General features: G+C 40.8%; 1 protein-coding gene across 49 annotated transcripts in view; it reads left to right on the top strand.

The window, feature by feature from the left end:
• ANKS1B (ankyrin repeat and sterile alpha motif domain containing 1B) overlaps positions 1–18,920 on the top strand; it is a 1,261,968-nt gene that overhangs the window by 1,166,477 nt on the left and 76,571 nt on the right. The window lies entirely within an intron of this gene.

Below are 18,920 nucleotides of genomic sequence, written 5' to 3'. Positions count from 1 at the left end.
GTCTTAGCCTTGGGAAAATGGTATGGGCTTTTATCTGGCCAGGTGAGAAAAGCCCAAAAGCAGAAAGCAGAGTGAGATAAGCAGGCTGACGGGACGTGGTGAACGAGAGCACCTGTGCACGCATGCATTCCCCTCACGTGGAGTACTAACGATGATCGAGTGACTGCTAGAGACACAGGCTCCATCAGCAACCGGGAGCTTATTAGAAGCTTTCTAAAAGCCTGCTGTTCAATACAGCACTTCTGCTGCAGAGAAAATAGGAGATGACACCACATGAATCTGATCAATAAGAAAAAGGGATTCTGGAACTGCAGCTCTTTGGGTGATGTTAACTGCAGTTTTGAGCATGATCACTAGTCTGGCAAGGCCAAAACCCATGGAGCAATGAATGCATACCTCTTAAAAAATAGTGCTTTAACCTGTCGAAATATGAAATACTCTGTCATTTTGTTGTTGACCAATTCAATTTATGTGACTTTTCCACCAGTCAACCACTCAACTGATGGTTATTATTATTCTATCTTATTTTTGGTCATTTGCTGTAATACTTTTTGAAATTTATTTACTTTTTTAAAAACCTATCATATCTCTCTAGACCATACTTTTTCCCCTAAAGTTTTGTGTTTAGGCAATCAAGTTGGGTCTTCCTAAAGACTTGAATTAGCAATTAAAATTCTTGCAAGCAAGCAGCCAGTTATACCTCCTTCCAACCTGGAGCTCCATTCCTACAGTTCTTTCCCAAGGGATTTCTCCCAAGAAGCTTACTGTAGCTTGGTTAATGCTTGCCTAACCAGTCCGTTTCCCACTAAAATGGAAAAGTCCACCTTCAGTCTTTCTTTCTTACCTACCAAAAGAAAGAAGAATGCAGTTGAGAGAAAATCACCAGGACACATTTATGTTCTTAGAAACCCCTCTACTTCAAGTTTAACTGAGCTACCACTAGAGTGATTTGGAATTCTAGCCCTAGGCCAGAAACCTTAAGTTCCTGGTGGCTGCAGTAATTCACAGGAGTTTTGCCTTCTTGAGGTCTGCTTACCAGATGTTTGAAAGTGCTTTGCTTAACTTGGAAAACCAATGCTTAACGTTAAATTGAGATAAATTTAATGTCCATTTTACCTGTCAAATTTGTTGGCAGATATTTAAAATAAAACGCTAGAATGGTGTTTAATTGATTGTTTTCAATTTGAAACAATATTTAAAATACCTGTGTTGGAATACAGAGGTTTTGCAAATATTGTGAGTATTGTTTGCTATTATTCTGATATAAGCAATACTCTGGCATCAAATTATTTTAAATGAATATGCAAGAAACAAAATTGAGTTCAGCATGAACTGAATGTAATGATAGAAATACATCTGAATGATGGGTTTCCTATCATGTTGAAGACATAGCTTCTCCAGCCTGTAATTCTAAACTGGACTCATTAGCCCAAAATTTCTGAAACACTCCTCCATTTCCATACCCCTAATAAATAAATGTTGCATTCACATTTGTATAATTATACCGTAATGTGCATAATGATTTTAAATTCTCAAAGTACTTTGACATCTGTTATCTCATTTTAGCACAAACAAGGTGTCCAACACACTATTCATGTGCATACAGCACCTGGCAGATCAGCTTTTAATTCTGAGTTATGTGGAAATCAGATAGTAAATGGAAAATATATCCAAAGGAGGAAAATATTTTCAGTATTTAAGACCTAACTGCAATCTTCAGAAGTGTTCTTGAATGATATTTAGAAGTCTAAGTACGCTTAAAATGAACAATAAGAGAGTGATGGAATGAATAAGGTTAAGTCCACATTCTCCAAACTCAGGCAAAAAAAAAAAAAAAAACAGTTTCCAAATGCTGCAAGTTAAGCCATTTATAGAAGGCTTCCATTTACAGAAATACATATGAGAAAATGAAATAGTACTTGTATTTTCACACAACAAAGGCTTCTCAACAGCAAAAGAAATGCATATATTTGCATAAACTTTAACTTAAATATTAGTGAGAATAGTGTATAATTTAAAGTCTTTATGTTCTGAATGCTCTTGTCTAAGATTACAAAAAAACAGTATTACCTGGGGCACTAAAAACTTTTTCTAAATTATTAGAAAATTAATTCAGTTGCAAGCTTAATATTTCTCAATCTAAATAGTATTAATAAATACAACTAGATCAATTACTTCTCTATTTGAAAGCATTTTGTCTATTACATTTTCATTCTTCCAATGTTTGTTGTTTTGATACTATTAAAGGAAAGGAAGTAGAAGCTGAGCCATACAGAAGCACTGCTGTGACCAGGTTCATGCCTGGGATTGCACATGCAGTATCTTATTTAATCCTCACAAGAGCCTATGTGTACATGTGCCAAGCAGGGTGAGTGCTTGGCCTCACAGCTGGTAAATGGCAGAGCTGGGACTCAAGCCCTGGCCTGCCTAACCCTATCCTTGTTCCTCTGTAGTCCCTGATGCCCTGTGCCTGCCTCTGTATTCAAATGATATAAAATATTTTTAAAACAGTTCAGCAAATTCTTATTTCCCATGTGCTGTAATAGATTCCATTTGTGTAGGCACAGCAAGCAGAAGATAAAATCACAGTAGTTTAATGGAAACTGATTGAATCAGCTCGTGGTTAACACAATGAAATCTTTAAATGCAAAACTACCCTGGTTATTTGTTGATCCTTCAGCAGAGACCCTGCACAGTGTGTCAGAACGCTGCCTGTCTCCCATGTTTGTGAAAAGCTTTGTAGGTAGGTGTGGGGTTAACTCTGTCTACAAACAAGTTCTTGCTTGTGGTGTTTCTCCAAATAGTCGATGCTGTTTCCTTCGTGGCTTCTTCAGTTGGAATTCTGATTTGGTTTCTTTCTGGCTGTGTGACCTGGACCAAGTTGTGTGGTGACTCTGAATTTCAATTTTTTTGTCTTTAAAATGTGGATGATGTCTGCTTCTCAGGCTGTATGTATCAGATAATTTATATGAAAGCATATTCTAAACTGTAAAGCACTATATAGACAGATATGACTATCAGTTCAGACACATCATCTGTCTGTCCCTAATTCAAAGGTCTCTACTCATTGTAGGCCAATTGATGACAAAGAGTTGAAGGGCAAGTGCTCCGGTGGTTGTAGCATTCTATAAAGACCATCTTTTGTTTCAGTGTTACCCATATTTAGCATGTAGATTGAGAATGGAATTTGCATTTTTCTTTTATTATTTTAATTGTGTAAACACATCATCTGCCTAGGAGCATATATCATGATGCAGAGGGATCCGGGTAGAATGATCTCAAAGCCAGGGAAAGCAGAGGATGGATGCCATCTTTCTCTACCAATTCAGATTACAAAATTGTAACAAAAAATGTCATATGGTAATAACACGTTATTATTGTAACACTGTTAGATAAAATATCAAGTCAGAGGGCTTTTTTTTTCTTTAAATGAAATTTGGAACTTTATTGAAATATATTGTGCACAGCACTGTTAGCTTTAAAAGCATGGATATCCCAGAAAGCCATGAGGCAAACACTTTGCCATGTCTGGGAAAGAAGCAGGACAGTAACTTCTCCTTTATATACTTTTCCTGAGAGAATAGGCCTATTGTTCCTAGAAATTCTACCGACTGCTCTGGCTTTATTGGAATTTATGGAATCAGTTTTCAGAAAATAGCACAACTATGTTGAAAGAAACAGCATTTTAGAAAGTGGCTTTTTTGGCTGGGCACGGTGGCTCATGCCTGTAATCCCAGCACTTTGGGAGGCCAAGGCGGGCGGATCACTTGAGGCCAGGAGTTTGGAACCAGCCTGGCCAACGTGGCGAAACCCCATCTCTACTAAAAATTCAAAAGTTAGCTGGAAGCTCTGCATAGTTAAGTCATTAATACAGCTGTACTCCTAAGAGTACTTTAGAAATGATGTTCACTTTCAGTCACGGTATAGAGAAGACAGACAGACCGTAGGCATTATTCTTGGGCTAGTCACAGTGCCACAAACTCAAAAAGCAATTAAAAAAAAAAAAAAGTTAGCCGGGCATGATGGTGGATGCCTGTAGTCCCAGCTGAGACAGGAGAGCTGAGACAGGAGAATCGCTTGAACTCTGGAGGCAGAGGTTGCAGTGAGCTGAGATGGTGCCACTGCACTCCAGCCTGGGTGACAGAGGGAGACTCTGTCTCAAAGAAAAGAAAAGAAAGTGGTTTTTTCCCCCCAAACTAAACAAGTTTTCCTATTACTGCGTCATATCAGATTTTGTGTTTAATGTCCATAAGTTAATGCCTAGTATTTAATTTAGATTTTCATCACATAGCCACTACTCAGAAAGGCTCAGCTTGTCCACGATTTCAACATTTCCTTCCATGAAGGTCTAAAGAGCAGCTCTTAATACTTAAGCACAGACAGATCATACATAACCAAAAAAGAAGGTCAAAAATGCACTCAGTAAGCTCTTCCATCAGGAGCTTCCAACTTGGCAGCTCGTCAGGTTGACAAGCTGACACCCCAGCTTCAGAGATCATCTGGAATGTTGATGATACCTGTGCCCTGTTTCAAGTCCAGAACTCTAGACCACTAGCCAGCTATGACCAACACAAAAGTGGAAAACAGTGCTTCCATACTTGGAATTTAAACCTGATGTATTGTATACCTTTTTTTTTAATATGGTCAGTTAATTTTGTTTTAGCAAATACACTCTGCTCTATCTGACACAACTTTGGGATTAGAAATTCCAGTATGATGAGTGTCTTTTAGGCCACACTAATGTCAGTATGATTGGTGTCTTGTGTATACTGTACTTCAGTGTTAAAAAAAAATAATTGGAAGAAGTGGGAGAATCACTCGGATTCTTTTTCTGGCTTTGATACTCATCTTACAGGTCTAGATTATTTTCTTCCCCGTCAAGTTCATCAAGAAGGCAAATTAGCCAGAGTTGATTCTCATAGACCCCCGTCAGCCCTAAACACCTCCAGTCATTTTGCTAGAGAAGCTCCAATGTCTCCACCTTGTCTCCATGTGCTGGTGCTTAACCAAGGGTACTGTTTCCAATTAAAACCAGACCATGGATTTTTTAAAAAAGAAAAAGAAGATATCAATAGAAAATATTCTATTTTCAAAAAAACTAAACAAAAAATCTGACAGTATATAAAAACCCTATTTCAGTGGAATTGACCTTGTGATATTTAGTAGTGCCTTAGGCTTGTCAACAGTGAGCAACTTGTTCACAAAGAGGCCCAGCAGGTTATTTTTCCACTTGTTAAATTTTCAGAATGTTTCTTATTACATACAGTCCAGTTCTTGGGTCCACAGGTCAGTTTTTGCTGTTATAATCTGCCCTTGCTAAATTTTCAAGGGTAGGAGAATTCTCTGATTCTTATTCTCCTTCTCCTTCTTCCCTTTCTTTTTCCAGTGGTAAAAAAAGTAAAAGAAGGTTTTTTAACATCTAGTGGAAATAGGGCTGTTTGTGCGGCCGTGTCTCAGTTAATTTTGTATGTATAGGCCTAAAGTAATTTATCAGCAGGGACTTCTCCAGATGCATGTAAGTAACAAAAAATGCAACTCAGGATGGCTTAAGCAGAAAAGGGCAGGAGTCCTGGATCCAGGTGCTGTTTTGCTGCATTGCTCTCTGGCTCTCCATCTCTTGGCTCTGCTGTTCTCTGTGTTGGCTCTTTTCCCAAACAGCCTTCCTCTACATGTGGAGAGTTTCAAGCCAAATTGCTCTTTAACTTGAAGTTACAAGAAAGAGAACCTATCTTTCCAACAGTGTCAAAAAAAAAAAAAAAGAGTCCCAGGCCAGGCATGGTGGCTCATGCCTGTAATCTTAGCAATTTGGGAGGCTGAGGCCGGTGGATCACTTGAGGCCAGGAGTTCAAGACCAGGCTGGGCAACATGGCAAAACCCCATATCTACTAAAACTACAAAGATTAGCTGGGCATGGTGATGGGTGCGTGTAATCCCAGCTACTTGGGAGGCTGAGGCATGAGAACTGCTTGAACCCAGGAGGCAGACTTCACGGTGAGCAAGATCACACCACTGCACTCCAGCCTGAGAAACAGCGAGACTCTGTCTCAAAAAAGAAAAAGTCTCAGTATTGTGTTCCATCAGTTCAAGTGAGCCTCGTTTGGATCAAGTGTCCTTCCCTGAGCTAATTACAAAGGGGTGTGTGTGTGTGTGTGTGTGTGTGTGTGTGAGAGAGAGAGAGAGAGAGAGAGAGAGAAAGAGAGAGAGAGAGACAGATTGATTAGCAAGACAGAGGTCCCACACCAGGGGTGGTTTTAGCTCCATCTGAACCATGTGGACTGAGGAGTAAGGAGGCACCTCCTCCCATGAACAGCCAGGCCGCTGCTACTAGAAGAGGGGCTGGTTTCTAAGCCAGCAGAAATAGCAATAATGGGCAGCTGAATAAATCCACTCTGACTTTGGAATTCTGAGACTGTCTGATGGAAAATTGCTATATCAGATGAGTATTGATTTCATTTGTTCATACTTAATTTGATGAGCTTTGTTAGAATGCCAGATTTGAAGAACTGAGACCAGAGTGAAAAATCCCATCTCTGATATCTGTTACCTCTGTAACCTTGGACAAGCTTCTTAGCTACACAGAGCCTTAGTTTTCTCTTCCTAGACTGAGGTTAATGCCCACCTCACACCACTGTTATGAGGCACAAATAAAATGGTATTTTTTCGAAGTATTTTACAAACTCTGAAACTATACGTTTGGGTTGTTTTAGAAATTATTGTTGTTATTTTAAGACAACTTCTTTTTCTTCTACATTATGCTTTCTCAACTGCATCTGGGAGTAAATGCATTTTAAAGTAAATCTCATATTTAGCTACATCTTACAAAACTGTTTCTGTTTTCCAACTTGTAAGCCCAAACTAATACCTCTTCACTGACTTGGAAATCATGGTTTTTATGAATGCAAACACTGTCCAAGAAGCTCCTATTCATGTTATAACCTAGTTAACACTGGTGCTCTTTGGAAAAAGAATTATGGATGATATCCATACTTAAATACTTTTAAAAATTAAAGGATGTTTATGAGTTAGTGTATTTCAAAATATTTCATTATATTTCATTTTTAAATGTTTGCTGCTTTTTTGGTAAAGTGTATGTTGGCTATGTGGGGGCAATGCCTGACTCTTCCGCAGTCATTTTTTAATTCCTCTAAAATAAACACTCTGTAAATTCTGTTGACCAAATTACTTTACGTAAGGCTATAGGCATCATAAAACCACAGGGCTCTACAACATATCAGATTGGACACAAATTGGGATGGTCTCCAGTTTTTTAGGGAAATATACTGCCTGGAACAATAGATTATCATCTGTCTAGCTTAGACCTGGTGGTTCATCGTCATCATCGTCAGAGCCAGCACTGATTAGTACAACTTTATAAGGAGGAAATTGAGGCATGGAGCATTTATGTGGCTTGCCCACGGCCACAAAAATTGCAAAGTATAGAACCAGGATTCCAATGCAAACAGCCTAGCTTCACAGCCATCATGTGAACCACAGTGTTGATGAACACCCTATATTATCTCTGCAAACTGGGAACTAGCAGACATGAGACATTCTAGAAAGTCCAAAGCCCCAAAGGCTCCAATGCAGTATTTTGAGTTCCTTGAAAAATCCTATTAAGAATATCTAATACCTTATGTAAATGCAACTTCAGTAGAGAATTAAAGCTCTAAAGTAGCATGGATAAACATTGTATTTGAAGAAAATCCTTTGCTCCTGACATCCAATTTTTCGTTCTTTACAAATCAGAGATAGTAAACAATTGCTTCATGTAAACCATTGTGAAATGACGTGACCTCCTTGCTGTACGCGCCTCTATTTTAATGAGGTTTGAATGCAGGATCACAAAATATGTGATAACTTGCTTTTCTCTATATGCATTAATAGCTAGAAGATTCTTCTGTGCAGTCAGAAGAATGCAGAACTGAGAATACAGATAACCAACTGTACTGTTAAAGAAAAGCAGAGACTTTTAGGATGAAAAGGGACCAGAAAATATATGTAGTCTCTTAATTGATGCAGGCACCCGTTCAAATACATCCTTACAGACAGCCACAAGTTTCTGCCTAAACTTGTCACTGGAAAGCTGGCCTGCTCTTTGTGAGGCAGCCCCATGATTGGAAAAGGTCTAGTTGATATAACTTTTGCCTTATATTGAATTGAATTGAAATAAGCCTCCCTATAACTCCTACATAGTTCATGATATCTTCTGAAACAACTAAGAATGCATCTGCTCCCTTTTGCTGGGAAGAGTTTTTTAAGACTGAAGACAATTTGATATCTTCCCCTCACTATGTTAAATGTCTCCAGCTCTTTGCCAATCCCATGTGATAAGGGGGATGTGGGCCGTATAGCATCCTGGTTCCCCAGCTCTGGGCAGATCAACATTGACATATCATTCATTCTTACTGAGCTTTTCTTCATGAAAATTTCCCAACCTTTATCAATAGCCATGAACTATGCCTCCTTTCTCAGCAGCGCTGGATTTACATTATCCTTTTCCAGATAAAGCAGTTTTATCAAGTTACTCATTCAATAATCCTAGTCTATCAAGACCTTTCTAAGACTTAGTTGCTACTCAGTATATCAGTGATCCTTTTCAACTATGTAATGTGCTCATTTTAAGAAGCTTACCTCAAAACAACAAACCTTTGAAGTCATCCACCAATGTATTGAGTGAAGTGTTGAATAAAGTAGAACTGAAAAAAAAAAACTGTGTAGCTTTCTACTAGAGACCTCTTAGCTTGGCATCGTTCAAGAGGATTGTTCAACTGCAGTTTGTTTTTTCATATTTTTCACAAGGATAAAATGAAGAAATGCTGGGGTCTCAATAAACATCATTGAATAAATGACTCTTCCCAATACATCTTTTCTATCAGAAGCAGGAAGCAAACATTTGGCCTCCAGTTAATAAATGAATTTAAGTAAAGGAAATGACAACCTCTGTTTGCAAGAAAGGGATGTAATGTATATTGTAAAGAGATGTTACAAAGAACAACATTACTTTGCAAAATCTAGTTTTTTTTCAGTCATTCATGTTATGTTAAAAAGTTGATCACTGCTTTTCTGAATTAGTTTTTAATGTTCTGCTTTTTAGTGGTCCTGAAAAATATTTGATAGCATCCAGACTTTGAGGGATAACAAGTAAAACAGCCCATATTGCTATAAACAGCATGATCCCAATTGACTTAAATTCCTTGCAACATCCCTGGAACCTGGGGAGCTGCACAATGAAAGCTGGATTGTACAGGCAGTGCTCATTTTTTTTCCCTGCTCTATTTTTTTCTTGTAAGGAGATTTCATAGACAATTGTGTAATGCCATTTAGGGCTACAACTGTCATATTAGGGAATACAGGTTATATATTATCTCTACAAATGAATAACAGGAATATCATAAGCCTATAGTTCTCTCCTACTCTCCTACTTTAGTAGCTGAGGACTTCTTTTATGCGATATCAGTCCCAGAATTAGAGTTAAGGGAGGGAGGGAGGAAGAGAGGAAGGGAGGAAAGGAGGAAGGGAGGAAGGAGGAAGCGAGGGAGACTGGAGAGGAATGGGAAAGGGAAGGGAGGGAAAGTTAAACTTGGGAAGACTGTGTTAGAATTTATATCATGCCAGTGGACTTAGATGGAACCAAATGTGTTGTTTACTTCCTCCCACTCTTGGTAGGTTGATTAATGCTGACTCCAGCAATCATGGGTCACCCATGCAGATGTTGTTAGAGAAACAACTGTTGGCCTGGCTTTTCCTTCCCAGCAGGTGATAACTGATCTGTCCAAAAATCTTCCCCATAGGCACAGGGGAAGGTCACGATCATGAAGTTTTGGAAGGACTGCCCTTCAGAAAGATGGAGAAATGGCAGGAAGCAGCATTTTCTTGACTCCAGCATTTCCTGCAAATGAAATAGTTCAGCTGAGACCCTTTATAAAAAGACCCAGTGGGGTGCATGCATAAAACTTTCACACTTTAGAACTAGAAATAAGTAGACACAGACAGGGAACTTGAGAAGCTGACAGTGTGGTTGCAGAGAAGAATCTAAATCACTTGCAGTTGTTACAGGACTGAGTATGTATCTCAGAACTCACTCAAGAAGTGAGAAGGAGGAGTGTTCCTCTGTCTCCAATGGTGGGAAGGAAGAGGTAATCAGATGCTGGCCTACGGCCTCTGGGTAACTCATGAGAAACAAAAGGCTCTAATTTTCTGATTTTCTAGGCAGGGTTCAGTTAATGTCCATGGACGAAGCAACTGTGGGGCTGTCACTGCTGAAAGAAAATATGCATATGAGGTGTTTGGTGCCTTACCCCTTGACTGCACTGAATTTGTTTGACTGCATCCTTTGACAGGTCTCATTTCATGCCAGACTCTGCTCAAGGAGCCACTGAGTTTGCTGGCTATTGGCCAAGGCTTCCTTTGTTGGGACGCCCTTTTTTCTTCTGCCTTTGAAGCTGTTTTGTTTGCTCTTCAAGTTTGTTTTCATTTTCTTTTAGAAGCACTATCATCCAGAAGAAGGAATGCACTTCATTATTCCTTTAGCTTTCACTCTGAAATTTTCATATTTCTTGTTGGTTTCTTTCTGGTCAATTTCTGAATACCCTGAAGTGTTGAAAGTATTATGACAAACATAAGGGAGAAACAGAGAAAAAGTCTTTTTTTCTTTTTTTTCAGGGCTAGAACACAGCAGAAAATTTCATCTCTGGTAGAATCTGACTGGAGGGCTCTATTCATAAAAGTTTCTTTATTAGACTAGCTATATAATATCAGCAGACTCCCAGAAGGTTTCCAGGGCTTAATAGGGGTTATCGAGTTGATGGAGCTGTCATCTACTTGCTCTGTTCTGAGACCTACCATCAGCTGTCAGTCCCAGTTTACTACTGGTTCTGTTCGTGGAAAAAGCAATTTTCATTCCACAAACATTGATTAAAAGCAAGACTGATCCATACTCACTTTGTGACCCAGGCCTTGCACACAGTAGATGACCAGTAACTACTTTTGCATGAATATCAGAGTGACGGAGAGAGGTTCTTATGTTCCAAACATTTTTTACATTTTAAATTTCTGCTTGAGGCCAAGTGCGGTGGCTCACACCTGTAAACCCAGTATTTTGGGAGGCCGAGGCGAGAGAATCCCATGAGGCCAGGAGTCCAAGACCTGGCCAACATGGTGAAACCCCATCTCTACTGAAAATACAAAAATTAGCCATATGTGGTGGTGCACACCTGTAATCCCAGCTACTTGGGAGGCTGAGGCACAAGAATCATTTGAACCTAGCAGGTGGAGGTTGCAGTGAGCCAAGATCGTGCCATTGCACTCCATGGGTGACAGTGAGACCCTGTCTCAAAAACAAACAAATAAATAAATAAATAATTTCTGCTTGAAAGAATAATTCTTTTACAGAGTGAAAAGCACAGACTTAATTTGGATGTAATATGCTAGGGTGCCTGGGAAAGGCTTCTCTGAAAAAGTGACGTTAGAATAGAACTTGAAGGAAGTGAGGGAGCTAGCTAGGCCTATAGTAGCCGGAGGGAGAACATGTCAGGCAGAAAGAGAAGCAAATGCAGAGGCTATGAGGCAAGAATGTGCTTTGCTGTCAAGAACCCAGAGAGCAAGAGGAAGATGGGTAGGAAAGGAGGGTAGGGAGGTACAACAGTGTGGGTACCAGAGAATGGAGAACCTTGCAGGTCATTGTTAGGACTTTGAATTATCTTCTGTGTTGAATGGAGCTGAGTGGAATGACCTGGCTTTCATTTTAGATGGGTCATTTTGGCTCTCGTACTGAGAAGAGATACTTAGGGGGCAAGGATGACAGCAGTGAGACCGGTAAGAAGCCAATGAAATCAATCGAATGAGAAAAGGGAGTAGCTTGGAGCAAGTAGTGACAGGAGGGTGAGAAGATTTTAGAAGTAGATTCAATAGGCTTTGCTGCTGGATTGAATGTGAGATATAAGAGAAAGTAGAGCTCCAGCATTATGAACCTGAGGAACTGGAAAAAAAGAGCTGCAATTTGCCGAAATAAGGAAGCTTACAAGGAGGTGAGGTCATCAGGAGCTTGGTCTCTGGCATTTAATTTAAGGTTGAGCTGACTTAATAAATGCGAAAGGAGAAACATCAAGCAGGCAGCTGGGTGTCTGAGTCTTGAATTTAGGGAAGAAGTCTGGGCTGGAGATACGAATGTGGGAGTCACAGCTGGAAGAGACCACTTAGTATAGCCAAGAAGGAAGGGAAGATTGAGGACTAACACTCCAGGGATGTTCAGATAACAGGAAGCAGCCAAAGAGGCTGAGGAATGGAGGAGTGATCAAGGGTGTCCCATAGGTCAAGGAAAATAGAAAATTGTTTCAGTAGAGTGGGCTCAGATGAGGACAGGAAAAGAGAAAGTGGAGACCATCTAGACCCTTCTCAGGGAGTTTTGCTTAAAGATTAGAGTAATTGAGCAGGAAACTGAGGGTGATATTGGCGCAAGGGAAGAAGTTTGTTTGCTTTTGATGGAAGATGTTATAGCAATTTTTGAAAATGCTCCGGGAAAGAGGACAAACCATAATGAAAGAGAGATAATTTATTGTAAATTACTGGATTGCTAGCAATTGAGCAAAAAGGAAGTCCACCTTTAGGAGGAAAACTTTGGACATTGGTTATATTCTTTTTATTTTGTGATTAGATTTGAATGCAATTGTGTTGTATTTTCTGAGCTGAAGTCATGGTAACCCAAGGTACAAGATGGTAACGAAAGCGAGACATGCATTGCATTTTAAGAAAAAATTTCCAGAGCTAAGAGAGAATTCTGAACTGAAGATAAAATTATATACCTTCAAATGTGTGTTGACTTCACCATCAAAGAAGTAAACATTAAATTATTAGTAATATCTCAGTTGCAAGTCTATCCTTATTTACCCTTATTTGTTTGGGTTTCATAGTAATTCAGGTTCAGAAAAACTAAATGAGCCTTTGCAATATAGGTGACAGGGATTGAGAGAAAATAGGCAAATGAAATTGCAAAGGGGCGATTAACATTATTTCATGGAACTGTTTCCAGGCTCTACAAGCAGCCTTTTGACACCTAGGTGCGCTAATGACAAATGTTCCTTCTCTCTTCAGCAAGTTGGCAGCCCTTTTCTGCCTTTATCAGGAAATATGAGGACTCTTCCAATAGGAAGTCTGCAGTTTCTGGTACAATTAACCGGAAGTGTGTTGGCAATGACATAGTTTATGAAAGGCACAAGCGGCACCAATAGAGTAGACCAGTTAAAAATGATAATGAGTAACGGTAGTGACTAACGTTTGCATAATGCTTTGCCATTTACCAAGGCCTTTTGAATGTGTTATATGATTCCATTCATTCGGTAAATATGTGTTCCATCTGTGTTCCAAGCCCTAAACATTTAGCTGTGAAAAAGTTTCCTGTCTCTTGAAGCTAAACATGAGCTGCACAATAACTTGGTGAAATAAGTAGGTCACGTACTATTCTTCTTCTTCACAGATTAAGACATTGTAAAACTTAATTACGGCCAGGTGCGGTGGCTCATGCCTGCAATTCCAGCACTTTGGGAGGCCAAGGCAGGCGAATCACCTGAGGTCAGGAGTTCAAGACCAGCCTGTCCAACATGGTGAAGCCCTGTCTCTACTAAAAACACAAAAATCAGCCAGACATGGTGGCAGGTGCCTGTAATGCCAGCTACTCAAGAGGTTGAGGCAGGAGAATCACTTGAACCCGGGAGGCAGAGGTTGTAGTGAGCCAAGACCACACCACTGCACTCTAGCCTGGGCGACAGAGCAAGACTCTGTCTCAAAAACAAACAAACAAAAAGAAAAAAAAATAGAGTTTAATTTGGCCAGGTGAGGTGACTCACGCCTGTAATCCCAGCACTTTGGGAGGCCAAGGTGGGTGGATCACTTGAGGCCAACTTAATAAATGCGAAAGCCTGGCCAACATGGTGAAACCTGTCTCTATCAAAAATAACAAAAATTAACCAGGTGAGGTGGTTCACACCTCTGATCCCAGCTACACAGGAGGTTGAGGCATGAGAATCACTTGAACCCAGGAGGTGGTGGTTGCAGTGAGCCAAGATTGTGCCCCGTACTCCAGCCTAGGTGACAGAGCAAGACCCCATTTCCAATGCCTCCAAAAAAGAAGAAAAAAAAAAAAACTTAAATTTAAGACTAGGCACAGTGGCTCACAACTGTAATCCTAGCACTTTGGGAGGCCGAGGCAGGCAGATCACTTGAGCCCAGGAGTTCAAGACCAGCCTGAGCAACATAGCAAGACCTTGTCTCTACACATTTAGAAAAAAAAAATTAACTGGGTGAAGTGGTGCATCCCTGTAGTTCCAGCTCCTTGGGAGGCTGAAGTGAGAGAATCACTTAAGCCTGGAAGGTCCAGTCTGCAGTGAACCATGGTTGCACCACTGCACTCCAGCCTGGGTGACAGAACAAGACTCCATCTCAAAAAAAAAAAAGAAAAAAACTTAACTCACTACTTTTCTAGGAATTTGGGCCCCAGATGAAATTTTATGGCTGATATTATATTTCTTTCTCAAAACTTTTCAAAACTCAGTACTTCAATACATGTTGTACCCTGAAATGTTATTTTCATAAACATAATTAATTTCTACTCTGGAAACTCTTGCATTTAAAAAATTAATTCCAGCACACAGTATAATAACCCTATGTCTAGGAGAAGAGCCATTTCATATTATGAATGCACCAGTTACAACAGGTCCGCCTTAAGTTGCTTACTCTGTGAGTCTGACAAATTATTTATTGCTCACAAAACTACTGTGGTATCTGGAATGCATCAGTTTTTTTAAAAAAATAATTTTCATCCCAGCACTTTGGGAGGCTAAGGTGGGTGGATCACTTGAGGTCAGGAGTTCGAGACCAGCCTGGGCAACATGGTAAAACCCCATATCTACTAAAAATATAAAAAGTAGCTGGGTATGGTGGCACATGCCTGTAGTCACAGCTACGCGAGTGGCTGAGGCACAAGAATCACTGGAACCCAGGAAGCGGCGTTTGCAGCAAGCCAGGATCGCGCCACTGCACCCTAGCCTGGGCAACAGAGCAGAGACTCTGTGTCAAAAAATATAAAATAATAATTTTCACAACTCAAACACAATTAACTGCTTTTAGTTTAAACTCTTTTAAATTCTGACTTTTTACCATTTGCACTGACAGGATGACAGTCATGCATAACCTAATGATGGGGATACATTCTGAGAAATGCATTGTTAGGTGATTTCGTCATGTAAACGTCATAGTATGTATTTACCCAATGTGAGATGGTGTCACCTACTACACAGCTAGGCTGTCTATGATCTCGCCTATTGCTCCTACTAACCTGTACGGCATGTTACTGTGCTGAATACTGTAGGTGATTGTAACACAATGGGGAGTATTTGTGTATCTAAACATACCTAAATCTGGCTCTAGCTTTACTTCTTCCAACCCCCACAAAAGGTACAGTAAAAATATGGTATTGTAGTCTTATGAGACCCCTGTAGCATATGCAGTCTGTCATTAACTGAAACATCGTTATATTGTGCATGACGGTATTAGAAATTATAGAGGTTTTACTTTCTCTAAATTTAAAACATAGCTTATAAATAGAAAATATTTATTATAGCATCTAAAAAATGTACATAAGCCATATGTGAACTCTCAGTGCATATGACTAGGGGTGGGTTCTTTAGTCTTCATTGAGAAAAATTTTATATGATGTTTTTTAATGAAATAAGTATGGCATGGGATCCTCTTTTCCCTTCTTAACTCTGGTAAATTTCTGTGAGTAGCGAAAGATCTATTCACTATTGGAAGGTCTATCCCCAGGATGCTAAGTGAGAATTTTCCTGTACATACTAAGTAAGCACTGCATGCTCTAAAAAGAAAGCTGTCAATCATGGAGCCAGACACCTACTTCGGGGTTTACAAGGAGGCAGTGTGAATCCTGCCTCAAAAAAGATCCAAATAAGTGATCTTATTTGAATAAAGTTACTGAATCAGTCTCTTGTTCCCGGTCAGCTACGTGTCCACATAGGCGGGACATTAGTTAGTGCTGGAGAAGGACAGAGAATTGTCTGAGTCCTGTGGAAAGAACTAAGGCTTTTCCTCCTTTCCCATGAGAGAGGAGACAGAGTGCATTCCCATGCTCTCCAGTCCTGGTGAGAAGGGGTTCAGGAGGAATGTACATCTGGCTTGGGGGTGCCTGCTAGGAGGGAAAACTGGCCTTGGTATCCGTAACTAGACTTCTGGCAGGCAGGTCACATAGCACCTACCGAGCTGACACAGAGAGTCCTGGGGAGAGATGCCCTGGCAGAGAGGGGGAGTGTTCACAGAGCAGCCCGCCCTTCTGCTGTTCTGTGTGACAAGGATGTGTCCATGTCATGTGGGCCACATGGCTGTGCAGAAGGGGGCTGAGGTTATGTTTGTCCCCCTGGGTTCCCCTCAAAGGGCATATATGTGTCCTAGGAGGGCTGAGTGGGAGTTGGAAGAAGTCAAGCTAGAGCCAGATTTCTGCCACCAGGAACTGTGCAGTGGGGGGAACTGTCCTCTACCCTAAAAGAGCCCTCCAAAGAACTCACATGGGGACACAGGAAAACCTAGGTTGGAGCAGCTGCTAAGCAGAGCACATGGGAGACTATGTTAACGTTAGCTGAACAGCAGTAGCGGCTGCCAGAGAAACAGCCAGACAAGAAAGGGACCTCGTCCTTTTCCTGTTTCTTCCTCCCCAACTAAACACATGAACTAGGTAGAGCTTGGGGCAGGGAACATCCAAGGTAGACCATGACACCTGCCCTCTCCTAGGAGAAGTCAAAGTGCAGACCAAGCTTCTCTTACCCACCCCGGGCTTTTTAAGCCCCAAGACTGGCACATGATGAGGGAGGGAAAAGTTTGAATCAGATACGAGTTTGGATTTCATACAAAATGGAGTCTTCATGACTCAAAGTGACCAGGAAGTTACGCAGTCTGCCCGAAAGGTTGAATGGCCTGGTGCCCATCAGGCAGGCAGACTGGGCATGGCCCCTTTGGGAGTAACTAAAATAACCTAAAACAACTTTTTGGTGTTTGAACCCCAGTACAGTTAAGACTGTTCCATGAACTGATTGCATTTAGATATACTCGTGTTAACTTATATATATATGAATTTAGTAAAGGAGAGGAGACTTTATTTCTTCTAAAGGTTACAGCCTGCAAGGTAGCCCTCCCACAGGCTGGGAAGCACCTCCAACCAAGACCCCAGAGACAGGTTCTTCGAAGGGGAAGGGCTTAGAGTAGAAGATTTACGCTGAACAGGTTAGCTAAACGCGTATATTCAACGTGTTACAAGAGCTGTGAATATTCATGAAGGTAGTCCTGACACACGTGTATTCAACAAACATGCATGTAACATGTGACCTATGTTCACTTTGGGTTGGAGACTTAACATGTAGATATATTACAGTTAGCCCTATACATCAGAAGGGCTTTTCAGGACATGAAGGCACACAAGTGTGCAATCTCGGTAGACCAACCAGAACTAGTCCACGGTCAGTGATCTTATTTGGATAAAGTTACTGAATCAATCACTTGTCCAGCTGTAGTTATGGTTGGTGGAGCAGGGGCTGAGGCCCAGTCAGCATCTGGTGGAGCTGCAAATTGTTTAAATATTGCTTCTCTTAAGGCCAGTGCCTGTTTAGCCGCTAGAGAAAAAGAAAAAGCTTGTGGCAGTTGGAACGTAGTTTATTCTTTAGGTGTAGGGGTGCGTGATTTAACCTTTGCCTGGCGTGGCCTTGGGTCCTGTTCATAATTCGGTATCTTATTGCCACAAGGAGACTGTTCTGTCACTCTTATGATCTCTATTTTAACATTAATTCCTACCAGTTGTTTTGTCTAAACCATGAAAGAGAGGAGGTATAATGAGGCTTGTCTCACCTCCCATCCCATCATGGTCAGAAACTCAATTTTAAGGTTTTTCTGGGGTCCCCTTGGCAGTCTATGAGGGGGCTTAGAATTTTATTTTTAGTTTCTATTCATTTCAGGGTCAGTAGAACCAGGCCGTATATAGCTAGAGCGACCCTCTGCCTTCTGGTGACATCAGTACCAGGCTCACACTCCTTCTTGGCCATCCCAGCAGGCTGACATATTGTGCCACTCACCTGTGTGACCTGAGCAAACCACTTCACCTCTTTAAATGTCTGTGTCTTCATCTATCAGATGACAGGTGGTCTCTGGATTATTTAGCACTGGAAGTGCTAGAAGCACTTCTAGCATTAGATTAACACGAGAAATGTGTGAAAGTTGTAGAAGATGTGATTTGTGTAAAGAATTCGCTCAGGAGTGGATGAGGATGCCACTTAAGATGATAGTCCAGCTAAAGCATGGAGTTAGTACATTCAAATCAGATGACAGCTCTTGGAGACAAGGCCAACAGAGTGGATGGGTCCAAGACTGAATTCACTAGAAAGGTAAGAAGAGGAAGAACCCCCTATGGATGTATAAAATAGCATGGAGTTTAGAGAGGGAACTGAGGATAGCAGAGCTGGTTTAAGTGAAAGGTGTTTGGAAGTGCCTTTGGACAGACCCTGGGGATCTAACTTCCTGAACAGAAGGCCATCTTCCTGACGGTCCATCCCCAGCCAGCCTCTGGTTAACAGAAGACATGGAAAGCAAAGGTGTAGGGGTGTATGGCAATGCAGTTGTAACTAGAGAGAGAGGTATTAAATTGCTGGTGAGCGTTTCTGGGGTGAGGAAACTTTTAGCTAGGGATAAGCTTTCTTTTCTATCACTTGTTTGCTGATGATACAGTTCTTTGCTGGGTCTCTTAACCATATTGTGGTTATGTGCTTGCCTTCTTCCTTCAATGATCTTTGTATGGGCTGTTTGTGAATGCTGAAGATGCTCAGAGCTTGCTGAATAAGTTTACATGCTCTGCCATTTTCTGTGATTTAGTTTCA

Source organism: Theropithecus gelada, chromosome 11, assembly GCF_003255815.1.
Source record: "Theropithecus gelada isolate Dixy chromosome 11, Tgel_1.0, whole genome shotgun sequence".
NCBI lineage: Eukaryota > Metazoa > Chordata > Mammalia > Primates > Cercopithecidae > Theropithecus > Theropithecus gelada.
This window is presented reverse-complemented; position numbering and strand designations above follow the sequence as displayed.